Source organism: Zosterops lateralis (genome assembly GCF_965231275.1).
Source record: "Zosterops lateralis genome assembly, chromosome: Z".
Classification (NCBI taxonomy): Eukaryota; Metazoa; Chordata; class Aves; order Passeriformes; family Zosteropidae; genus Zosterops; species Zosterops lateralis.
This window is the reverse complement of record NC_139800.1, coordinates 72,832,059-72,845,290: the sequence shown is the minus strand read 5'-3', so window position 1 is coordinate 72,845,290 and position 13,232 is coordinate 72,832,059.

Genomic DNA, 13,232 nt, shown 5'->3' with positions numbered 1-13,232 from the left:
TCCCATGTGAGGAAAGCCCTCTTCTCCATGAAAATGTATTTAGGAACATGACTTAAACACGTTCCTGACACTGAGAATGTCCTTAAGGATCTTCCTAAGAGAGTCCTCATAAGTGACCTGTAGTTTGCCAACACATTACCCGAGGCATTGAAAACTAGATTTGAAAAGGGTTACAGCTAGTCCTGATCATCTTGTCCATAAAAAATAGAGAGGCCCAGCAGAGACTTGTCCTTGCAATCACACTGCCTATTTTATTTCATGGAGATCAGGTGGCCTGGAACCAATACAAAGATGGAGAGGGAAAACAAACAAACAAACAAAACAATGAAGGAAGAAAATAGGAAAAATACGATGAGAAAGTGAAACAAAATTTTAAATAATAATAGTAAGAAGAAGAAGAGGTGAAAGAGAAAGAGAAAGAAAGAATTAGGAAATGGTCAGGCACAGCCAAGGAAGGGTGTTGGCTCAGGAAAAGAAAACAGCTGAGGAAAGTGTATGTGGTGCTGTGTCAGGAGGGAAAAAAAAAAAAAAAAAAAAAAAGGCAGCTAGGCTGGTCCTTGTTTCAGGAAATGAAAGAAAGATTGGGGAGATTTAAGCTCTGTTTCTGCTTATTCCAGAAGCTGGACAAATCTATTGGCCATGGTTAATGAGCGTCTCAGATGCCTCATGAGCCCTAAAGCAATTAATGCTTAAGCAGCCATTAAGGATCTGTTGCCTCTGTCCCAAAGGAATCAGTACTGAGGAAAGTGGTTTTTGTCACCCCAGAGGGATTTCAGGAAGGCAAATGCCTGCCTGAATAATGCACAGGTGGCTTTCACAGGTACTGAGCGATAGAGGGGACACATTTCAAGGGGAAACTACCACTGTAGTGCCAGGACTGAAAGGTAGTGACAGGACAAGGAGTAACAGATGCAAATTGAAAGAGTGCAAATCTAAGTTAGATATTAGGAAGAAATTTTTTACTCTGAGAGTAATGAGACCCTGACAGAGGTTGTAGAGGTATTTTTTGTTTAATAAAGGAATCTTGTTCTCTTGAAGACTATTTTCTTTCACAGGAAATATCCAGTTAGAGACTTTTAGTTCTGATACAATCAAAACAGACACAAAGTTTAGCAAAAACCAGATTCAGCCTCTATCCAAGGCATTCTCATAAATGAGCAAGGATTTGCAAAGAGATTGCAGGGAGAAATGTAACACTCCAGCAGAACATATTTCTTACTCTTCTCTTGTAATAGTTCTGGTGGGTTCTTCATTCAGAGCTGGTTTTTCATAATTTCTGGGCTGCCCTGTGAACAAGGCAAGGACAGAGGACAACAGGACAGAGGATGGGCACAGAAGTATGAAAGCCATACTTTTCTTTGAATCCGGAGTGCTGATCTATCAAAACTGTTACAAACGTTTAAGGTTAGACCTTTTTGGCCATAAGTGTATAGATATGTATCTTGTAAGTGTCATTTCCATCTGTAACTTTGCACGGGTTGTTACTATAAGTTTTGTATAGTTGTGATTGCAAGTTTGTATAATTGTCACTACAAGTTCTGAATAGTTATGAGTGTAAGAAGTTACAGTTACGGGATTGGTAGAGTATTTACAAGGCTGACACCAGAGAGAGAGAGAGGAAAGAAGGGATCGGTCTTCCTCCACAGAAGGCTCCGAATCAGGACATCACTCTGGGCCGTGATTGGTGGACACAACTGACCAATCATTCGAAGGCAGGAAGGAATGATTGGTCCAGAAGAGCTCCCACTAAGGACCAATAGAACCCCAGAGAATGAGCCAATCACATCAAGGATCCAAAATCCACCAATCACTGGAAGAAAGGAGGATATAAAAGGGACTGACAGCGTTAGAGGGGGCTTTTCCCTGAGGGATACTGTTTCCTGAAGGGGGAAGAGCCTGTATAGTACTATACGTATTTGTTACTGTGGCTTGTTATAAACGGTTCGGGACTAGCCTGACCCCTCTGCTGTTCCAGTAGGCATTTGGTTTCAATAAATGATTGGCCATTTGTTTATTAACACCAGACCTATGGCCTTGTTTATAACAAAAACTGGTTGATTTTAAGTGAGAAACTTTCTTTAAGGAGATGCTGCTTTATGTTATTTTCTTTATTGCACTCATCTGCTGAGGGATATATTCCCTCTCCTTCCTAGCACTGGTTTCAGCTCCCTGTTTGTAGCCATTCCAGACTCAACAGACTTCTGTTTCAAGTTCAGTGAAATGCCCCTGGACAAATCATATTTTGTCTAGTTTTTTCTCTGATTCTTTTTCTGTCTCTTCTTCAAGCTTCCAGCTTCATGGGCCAGATGACTTAATACAAGGAGAGTGTCCCTGAGGTGTTGGCAGTCATGACAAAAATGTTAAACTTGCTCCCAGAGAGATGTGATTCTGCCATAATCAGGCTTCACAACACAACAGATATGCCATCCCTCCCCTCACTGGACTCACTGCCCCTTTCTTTGAAGCATCCCTTTAAATTCTAAGAATGAGCTACTTTCCTTTCCTGCATCTAAATTCTTTGACATTGAAGTGCCTTTACTCCTCCTGTTTTGCAACGATCCCACAATCTGCACCTTAATTTTTCATCTACCTGACCTTAGATGAGGACCCTTGCAGCCTGGGTTCCTCCTGAGGAGTCGGTGTATAGGATCAAGTATTTTCTGTACAGCACTGTCTGGAATTATCTGTCTCCCTTGCTGACAATGAACCCACCCAAAAATCTGCCTCACCCAGAGTAAGAAGGTGCAAATCCCTGCCCTGCAAGTGCAGACCTTATTTTGTAGTAGGTAGTAGGTCTGGCTTTTCCCCTCAACCAGAAAAGGTTACACAGGAACCACTGCTTGCACAGCAGCTTGAGAAGCAGGCTTAGAGTCTTTGCAGATCTCCTGGGTAAAGACAGAGAAGCTCTATGTCAGCCCTTCCAAGCCCTATATCAATTTTATGCAGAAGACATTCTCGTATTAACCATGCAGGAGAATTTAATGACATCAGTAATATTAGGATCAAGTTTCCTGTTGCCCATTGCTGTTGGAAGTAGATTTGCATCCATCTTCCTTACTGTAAACATGAATTTTGCCCTACAACTTCCCATTCTCACTCTATGGTCATGCTTGAAGACATTTCTTCCCTAAGTGTGTGCACATTGATGCAGTACTGAATCAAACAGTACAGAAATGCTCCCATCACCATGTTGTGGTCATGTATCACTGATCTAACTGTTCACAAATCTTGATATACCTGAAAACTTCACGCTTACATTTTCTTGGAGAAGAAATTGTTCTCAAACAATCTTTAATAACTATCTCCTTGGGCTTAGTGTTGAGGGTTAGATTGAATTTAGAGACATGTGACTATCAGCAGAGAGGAAGAGAGCTTTGTCTGCTGTGATCTGCAATACTGAACACAAAAACTTTCAAAGGGTTTGGTCTACATTTCAAGTTTGCTTATTGCAAGAAGCACATTCATTTCTCTACAGCAAAGCTAAGTCCAAGCCTACAATAAAGAGAGAGAAACATGAACTACACAAAGCTTCTGTGGAGAGTCCAGAGCAAAGCTGCCTAAAATCTGGAGTTGTTCAAAACATGTGCCTGAAACAAATTGTTAAAAATCAAAGCTCAAATGAGAAGGTTGAGTCTAGCTCCAAACACCCCTGAAGTTCTGCAGCTCCTCAGCCCATGACGTGTTTGGGAGGGGATCATCCCTTGCAGGCTGTCAGCTATTGAAAACAGGACCTGAGCATTTGTTCAGCCGTGCAACTTCAAATTCAGACTGGCCATTATCCACCAACTGCACTGAGGCATGCTCATGCCCTCTGTGTCCTGCAGGGGCTTTCCTGAATCAGGACCAAGAAGCAACTTAGACCTCAATTAAGAAGGAGACATCAAATCTGTCTTGCAGATAATTTTTTTTCCTTCTCTTGTCATCCCATGCCTTCCTAAAGCTAACAGAAAACCAGTTGTGTGTGCACACAGGCAGCTTGGAATCAATGCTCTTCTGCTGGGTTCTTATGTTACATTCTTTTGTGCTACATACAATTTCCACTAGGACATTTTGTCCCCCAGGCTTCATCAGCCAGTGCATTACATCCACCCCCCCGCACCCCCGCCTCCTTCTGGTTGCATAACTTTAGCCAGGATGTTAATTTAACTCTCTTCCAGATGAGTTTGACATAATCTTATTTACTTTCATAGAGCATATGCCAGTATGCAAATACATTACTCAGCACTATCGACTCTGCACTTTCACCAAACTATTACTCTTTGTTTTTTTAATGATGGTTCACTAGATACCAGACAGGAACATTGCTGTGCCAAACAGCAGGACACTCATGTCTAGCAGGACAAATCTAGTGACACTAAAAACTGTCTGGCTGGCATTTATAAAGGTTTATTGCAAAGGGAGCAAAACAACCCATTTCCCACCTCAGCACTGCACTCCTGCTCCTTTAGGTCACGCTTTTGCCTTCTGAAGGAAATCTTCAGGACACAGGCAGCCACAAAGGTGAAGCCCCCCAGAGTGACTTTGCATTTAGCAGTGACACAGCACCCATGTCCAAACAGCTCCCTGGCTCTCTGGCACAACCCCAGCTGCCTCCTGGCTGTGTGGCACGGCAAGACAGCCTCATGCTCCTTGTGCCTGCGCTCACCATGAGAAGGAAAGCCAGGTGTAGAAGCCACAATAACAATTCTGTAACCAGGAGTCTCATATCCACATCCTAGGGTTAAGGGACACGTGTCACCTGTGGTGGTGAGGTCAGTCCTTAACAGCTCTGCTGCCCACACACTGGCAGCCACACCAAGGCCAGGTGCGCACCAGAATGCAGAAACAGCTCCAGGCATTTGTCTTTTGGCAGATGTAACCTCTGGGTGAAGCCTGTGTGAGCTGCACTGTCAAAACCGTGGACTCACAACTGATTCTTATGTCTGCCTGAGAAAAACACCCAGCCACAACCAAGCTGAACAAGAAGTCAGCAAATACCACCCCTCCTGCCAACTTTCTACCCACAGCCCTCTGCAGCCATCCTATTTCATGGGAGGTAAAGAAATCACAAGAAATGGTGGAGAAATTGGATCAGAGGAGACTTCCTGCAGTCTTGCTTGGTAGCTACTGTGACCTACCATGGGCATCCAAGACATAAAACTGTACTTGGAGCTACAATTTGCACATGATCAGAACACAGCTAAATGCACAAATGGGCACAAAAGGGCTTGAAAACAGTATTTCCAGACTGAAAAACAAAGGCACAGTAAGTAAACACAAGGAAGTGAGAAGTTCAGCTGAAATGCCAAAGCAACAAATTGTTTGAGTTGCCTTTCTTAGTGCTGTGGTGGGTCTGGGGGTGGCCCTGCTGGGCTGCCTGTCCTCTTGCTGATGGGGCTGATCTACACTCATGGGTTACTGTCAAAGTTTTGGGAAAAAAACAGAGACATGAACCAGAGGGCAGGTGTCCAGAGGCTGTTTTCAAGGCTCCCCAGGCTGAGGCAGGTCTCTGGCTATTCAAGGGCAAAAAAGGCTCGTGATGTCCTTGCTTCTTTTGCTAACACCTCAAAGTGGAACCACCAGCATGCACGCAGAAAAGAGACTCTTTGATTCAGTAAGAAACACCACTCCAGCTGCCCAGTAAACACCCTCATTTTAATAGGGCTCTGGCCTTGCTAACCACATCCTACACCAGCCTATTTATAGCACAGTTAAAAATAGCACAGGCCTTTCACACGGAATTAGCATTTCTACTTGTTTTAATTGTCAACCAACTTGGAACTACTTTTTGAATCCGGACCTTGCTGTATTTTTTTCTTCAAGTGAGGGAAGTTCTTTTTTTTTTTTTTTTTTTTTTTTTTTTTTTTTTTTTTTTTTTTTTTTCTTTTTTTTTTTTTCTTTTTTTTTTTTTTCTGCAGGCTCATTTCTCTCCCTCTGTTTCATGTCTGATTATATTTAGCATGGATGTTTCTGATATACTCACATGCCAAGAAAAAGTATTACTTTCTTTCATCCTTGAACAATCCAAACTCATATTTAATAACTGAAACTTGGCATGCTGATCAGTTCTCAAAAAAGGCTACACATGCTTTGCCAGGGAAGTATATTTAAGTATGGCTGAACTATCTGCTCCTGAAAAATTATCAGAATTGTATGGTGGGTCCTCTTCATGAAGTAAAGGACCTTCATCCTACTAACAGTTTTTTTTTATGGACTTGAAAAGGTAAATTTAGTCAAACAAACAAAAAGTACAACCTTATGCTGTGCCAGTTATCCCAAACTGTTAGCCTGGGTTAAAATAATACCTCAGTGACAAATACTTCAGATGTAACTGCAGGGCACTCAAAGGTTGGTAAGGAAGTGGATCACTTTCTCTGAGACACCAAATATGCAGAACAAAGCCTTTGGGTTCATTGCTTTAAGAGAACAAGGAGGTGAAAAAATAGTCTAGCAAAAAGCTTGGGGAAGAAAAAGAGAACCATTTCTTCAGCCACTGCACTGCAATGGGCTAGAAATTCCGCTCCAGCCATTTCAAGGTAACCCAGGACACAACCTGTGGATGTTGCTGGGCAGGACTTACAGCCCCAGCCTGTCTCCAACAGCGAGCAATCAGAAAAACATTGACCTGTATCCTTCTGGGGGTAAACAACTGATACCCACAGAGAGCCCCTGGCAGGGTTGGGAGGTAGCTCAGCTACCAGGAGCTCCATGTCAGAGGGAGGAATTGCCAGGCACAGGCACTTTGCAGGAAGCCACCCAGTGAAGCAAGCCAAAGCCCAGCTCAACCCTCTCTTCCTCCAGACCTCATGACCATTCACCTTTGATTCTACAGTTTTTTGCTTTTTATCAAGATCACATGTGTGAACTAGACTTTAACACCATCTACCACTCAAGACCTAGAAATTGTACTGTAAAGCCCATTCAGGTTTCCTTGAAATCTAACACCTCTATAATGTAATTTATTTTACATGCACTACAAGTCTCCTATGAACATTAAGAAATTATGTAGAAAACCATCACCAAAGTAATGTTTTTCTCCTAAGTGTGTTACCAACACACAGTCACTCTGGCAGGTGTGATTGTAGGAAAGGTGTGGAAGGAAAGCACCAGTAGTTTCACTCTTTTTGAAGAGAATTTGTGAAACCAATCTATAAAGTGAAGGAGAGAGAACTGCCAAAGAACAGGAGAAAGGTTTCCACAGGACTCCTGCATGATGCAGGAATGGAAGAATAACTGCTAGTCTCCAGATTTTCACTGGCCTTTTCTCAGAAGAAAAGAAAATAGCACCACTGAAGTCAGTGGCACCAGGCCGCACCAACTCTTACTAATCAATTCAGCTTTACTGAATTCAGACTATCTCTGCCAAAGATCTACCAGGCAAAGCAACATCACATTACTATCCCACGTGTTTAGCTCAATTCATTTTTTGTGGATTCCCTACGTAGCTCCACGGAAAAAAAAAAAAAAAGAAAAAAAAAAAGAAAAAAGAAAAAAAAAAAAAAAAAGAAAAAGAAAAAAAAAAAAAAGTAGTAAAGCTTCTTAGAGATAAGATTTGATAAGCCCAAACAAGAAAAAGGAAGCAGGACCTTCTTTACAACCTATTTTTTCAGCTTTTCCCTGCCTCTGATGGAATTTGGCAACTACCTGAGTATTTGCTGCCCCTCCACAAGTGGCTCATTCCTGGAATGAAGTCATAGGTCTGTGCTTACTCCATTGAGTACTAACATGGAGATGACTCTGACTCACAGGTTCAACACTGTGACTTGACTGCAGCGTGACAGGCTGTTAATTTTCCTTTTCTCCACAATTTCCAAAAAAAAACCCCTTATTCACATTACAGCTAATATGTTCATCACTGTCTGTTTTACTCTACACTTAAAATTGCTCCAGGTAGTGCCATTCAATCACTTTCTTACAAAAATAAAAGATTGCATTTTTTCCTTGCAACACTACACCTAGCACAATATAATTCTGGGGCTAAAAATTGTCCTCTATTCCCAAACAACATTATGAACTGAGCCCTTAAATTAAATATTAATGTTTCAATACTTCATTCACAGTATTTAAATTTTCCATGTGATACTTTGAACTACTGCTCCAGGTACTTCCAGCACACTGTGGTCTTGACCACTGTTAAACATTTGGCCATGGAATTAAATGTTTGTCCTTCAGGGTCATGCTTTCAGTGTGTCTGCATAACACTGTGTGACACAAAAGCTGGGTAGGTATCTTCCATACCAGCATGGACCATGCAGAAGGGAGTCACAGATGGCTGAGAAAACCTCCTGTGAAATATTAGTGCTCAGGAGACAAGTGAGCAGTCAGCAATGATGAGAACAGAGAGCAGGAGGAGGAGGATGGACACTAAAAAAGTGCTGTAATAAACACCTGCAGCAGCCAGAGGTTGTCAATACCAGCACCCAGGAGTGAGGTGGAATGATGCAAAGGATATAACAGCAACAGAAGGAAACCGAGTCAGGAAAAGTTCAGAATCACTGTCTGGAGACGTCTCTTTGTCATGTCCTCTCTTAGGCTACTGGATCATGAATTAAAGCAACCCACAGCTTTTGAGTCACTGTGAAGCAGACCCAAGAACTGGGATGGGGAGGGAGCTATTGTACCCTGATGCAAACTCTTTATTCTGCAGTCTTATTGCATGTTTTTTCCACCATAACCAAGAAGACAGATGACCATGTATCAGCACTCCAGGCTGCTCTTGAGAAGCCCCATGTGCAGCTTTCTGGACCCCTGAAACACACGGGGTTTGTCTCAATAGTTATCCTGTAAAACTTCTCCTGGCTTCTAAAAACTTGGGCACAGGTGGAGATGTCACTCTTTTCCTAATCTCTGGTTGCTGAAATTCAGGCCATTTTTTTCTCAAAAGGAAATGTGAGTGAATTAAGTTAGCATTACTTGGAAGGGTACTTGCTGGGGTATGCAGGGCTCTGCCTGTCCCAAGGCTTCACCAGGCAGCTGAGAAGGCTCCTCTCACCCAAATTATGACAGCTCTGAGAAATGGCAGAGAAATTGCTTTTTTTTTAATGGAAAAGTTGGGGGTTTTGTCAGACACATAAAGCCAGGCAGGATGGAGCTCTGAGCAATCAGGTCAAGTGGAAGGTGTCCCTGCCCATGAAAGGGTGGTTGGAACAAGATGATCTTTAAGGTCCTGTCCAACCCAAACCATTCCATGATCCTGTGATTCTAAGTTTAGCTACTAAAAGATGAGAAAATTGAAGAATGGGGGGAAAATGGCAGGGGGAGAGAATGATACTAAAGAAAATGCAGACCAGGGACAACCTGGGAGAGTCAAAACAACGAAACACCAGTAATATCTGCAAAGAAGAGGCAATGCATTGGAGGCTCAGAGACACAAGTAGCCTGGAGAAAAAGAGCTCACAGAGAATCTGCAGATATTGCAAGGAGCAGGTGTGCAATGATAAAATATTGCAAGGAACAGGTGTGCAATGATGAAGTTTCTGCAATTTGGGTCTCGGATTAAAGGAATCTCTTCTGTCTCTAATATCAGATATATCACATGCAGTAACTTCTAAGAGATCTCTGTCTATTAGCACCTCATGCCCATTTAAAAGGTGGCAGTCAGTTGATTTATCCAATTTACAAGAAAGAAATATGATTTGTTGAATTTTCATAGCCCTCATATCCAGATGGGTCTTCCTAGTACCTCACCAAGTGAATTAAAACTCTATAAAATTAAAGAGATATCTTCCTTTCCTTTACTGTCCAATCATCTTATAATATTTCCCTGGTTCATGACCAAAGTAGAGTGGGAGATTTAGGATCTCATTATACTTCTGTGACAAAATGTGAGCATTCAAAGAAGGAGCCACAGGGTTTACATACCCTTTTTGGCCACCAAATTTAAAATATAATGCAGAGCAAGACCAGCCCCATTTTAGATGATGAAATGTACAGCCACAGCTACACATACATGGATTTGAGTGTAAGGAAGGTGTCACTTGTCTGTCTGAGAAGATTTCAATCACAGCAAAATCTAGTTTACCTTTAAAAATCACAATTGGCGCTAAAGGCCAGAGCTGCCAGTGTTGTGGTAAATCCTGCAGCACTGGCCAGATCCCTTTTGGGAAATATCCATACAAACTCTTCTTCCCCAGCCTCAGTCTGCCAAAAGCTCACTCTCACAGAGGTGATTCAGTGCACACATAGATTTTTAGGCTTACTCTTCCTCTCTCCCTCCCTCTGGAGGCAGATGTACACTCCTAATTCAGTGGGTAAGCTAGGTGTCCTCCACTGAGTCACTGCTGCCTATTGTGTAACACAATGGATTCGTAAAGTAAAGTAGATTTTATTGATAGAAACACGCCTTGGCAGTCATTCTTCTGAGGAGAAAAATCATAGATTCATCTCACAATGAGTATGTCTTCACTCATAAGATGCCATCATCCAAAATTATTGACTGGTGTAAATACTCTATCTTAATTACTTGCACATTTTATTCATAGCTTTGGCTGCATTGGTTCTCTTAAGTCCCAAATCTATGCTACAAAGAGCCTAGCTAATTTACTCAAGGAGACTTAAAAGGAGTTCAGAAACAAATACTTCTTTTTAAAGTTCAGCTGTATAATTTCTCCACAAATGAATGGTATTCTGCCTACCATTAAAAAAAAAAAAAAAAAAAAAAAAAAAAAAAAAAAAAAAAAAAAAAAAAAAAAATTGTGAAAAAATTAATGTTGCAAAACCAGGCACACAACGTTTGTGTGCTAGCAAACTGGATGTGCCAGAACTAAAGTTGCCCATGCCGCCGTCTCTTGGCCCCTTTCTCGCACTGCAAGATCATAAGCTACTTTCCAGAGAAGCTCTGCGTCACTGATGGATTGCTCAAGGTAGGTGTTGCTTGGTGTCAGACAGATTTATCCCTGCACTAAATTCCACCTAGGGCTTCCCATTGACTCGGCATCCCCGAAGGCCCAGCGCCTGCCAGTAGGAAGCACTTGGCACAAAGACTTAGGTGGAATTTAGACTGGCTGAATCTGGAGCCTAATGAGCAGCTATTCCTTATTTTGTTTCTTCCTCATTGTGCAGAGCATGGCCCCAGGCCTCAATTACTGTGTGCTATTCAAACCCTGCTCAGAATGCACCATTATTAATTTCCCCATGTTTTCTCATTACTGATTTCCTATGACACTTCTTGTCCCTTTCTCAGGGCCCTGCAAGCACAATCTGCTTGATGGCAGAAGTGAAGTGAGCAGTGAATCTCACACTCAGCAAGGATGGGCAGCTTCAACTGTTCTGCTGGTGCAGGGCACCTGTGGTGAGGTGTCTCCAGGGCAGGGACTGTTTTGTGCCACCAGCTGTCTGTGGTAAGGCTTCTTGGGAAGAAATGGAGCCACCAAAACTGTCCTTCAGCAATGCCATCATTGTGCAGTGCCTATGTCAAAAAATCTGAGAGCAGTTGCCATGTTGTTCTCATTAAGTGAGCAAAGGACTGTTATCATAGAGTAATGGGCTCCTGCTGGTCCATTAACATTGGAGCAAAGCTGGAGGCATTTATGGAAACAATGTGGAAAGCCTGGAATTTACTCTCAGAGCAATGCGCGCTGGTCCTTTCTCCCTATATATCCCTAAAGTGTTCTCCTATAATGTCTTTATTCCTGCCCAAATGAGGGGAATATTTAGCTAATAGTTTCCTCTGCTGGATGCTGGTCAGATGTTCTTAGATTCAGCACTGCAAATAGTTTAGAAAGATATCTTGTGTGAATCAGCTGTCCAGGTCAATTTATCCACAACCCTAAGTGGGAGGAACCATTGAAAGATGGCAGAGGTGTTGTTTACTGTCCTGTGATTACCTAGCTGATTAGCACAAATCTAATTGCGAATATGCCTGGTTAAATTCAGGAGCACTTTTCTGCTAAACTCTCTTATGCAAATTCAAATGCATTACACACAAGAAGCAGCTATCTCCTGTATTTTCTATTTTTCTCCTATCTGGAACCTTAATTCTTTGTTAGGAAGCATGTTATCAATTCAGATTACATTCTTTAGAAGCATTACCTTTAGTTAAACAAAAGAAACCAAGGAAAGGTTTGAAAAATCCTCAAGGAGTGACAGCCAACTTTTCCTTGGTGGGTGTTGAAATCTGAATTTCTGCAGTAATAGAACTTCCCTAGTAGCAAAATGCCAGTTTATCTACATGCAAAAGAAACACTGAACATCAGAGCAGGTGTGCCAAAGTCTCCCTGCTCCCATCAGGTTCAGCAACAAGAAAAATTAAATTAATGAGGACATTGCTCCATTAATGACATCACTCCATTTCAGAATTATGCAAGCAAGAGAGGGTTGAACTGATTTTATATTGCCACTGCTCAGGAATGTTCAGGGAAGCCAAGTCTCTAGTAAGGTGCTTTATTTTTATTAACAGGGATAGATAATTAGTTAAAGATTACTATTTAAAAGGTGAGGAGTACTGAGAAAGAAGGGCCTGGGACAGGTAAGATGAGGAAGATCTCTTCTGCATAGTTTTTCCACAGCTGTTGAGGGGACTGGGAGATCATGAAAGAGTAAAACCCCTTTTTGCAGCAAAAAGAGTGATTCTTCCAGAGACATAGATAAATTAGAAGTTCCAGAGGCTACTGGACAGCAATGTCTTAAGTACTCAACACAATTAACAATGAGAGAATCTGGTCCTGAAAAAGGATGCAGAAAGGCCAGTTAGTAGTAATTCAAGAATCCAATTCGTGGCTTCTTCTTCAGAGACAGTTCCACCACACAACTTGGTCTTTTCAGTGATACATTTCCCTGCATCTTCTATCATATGCTAAACCTATCACCCATCAGGTGATGCTGGTGCAGGGGGGTCCCATCAGGGGACCATCAGGTTAGCTAGCACCTGGTAATTTCTCAAGTTTTCTGTTCTTCTGTGACTCCTCCTTTGGGTCTGGAAAAATACAATGAATTTGCCTCATGCATGAAAAACAAAAACAAAAACAAAAACAAAAACAAAAAAAACCACGCAAGCTAACAAATGAACAAGAATTCATCTACTTCAGTGTGTGCAAGTATTATATGCACATATATATATATATATTATATGCAGGACTTTGAAAATGATGCTTCTTTTATAGTCCTTGTTTTCACTAGTCCCACTGTGGGAGCCACTCATTTAAGTAATTGTTAGAGTTTGGGGAGTATCTAAATTCAAAGATGGGGCAAACCCATTAAAAACAATGACAGATGGGGCTAACCCAGTAAAGCAAGGATGCCTATGCTCGACCAAA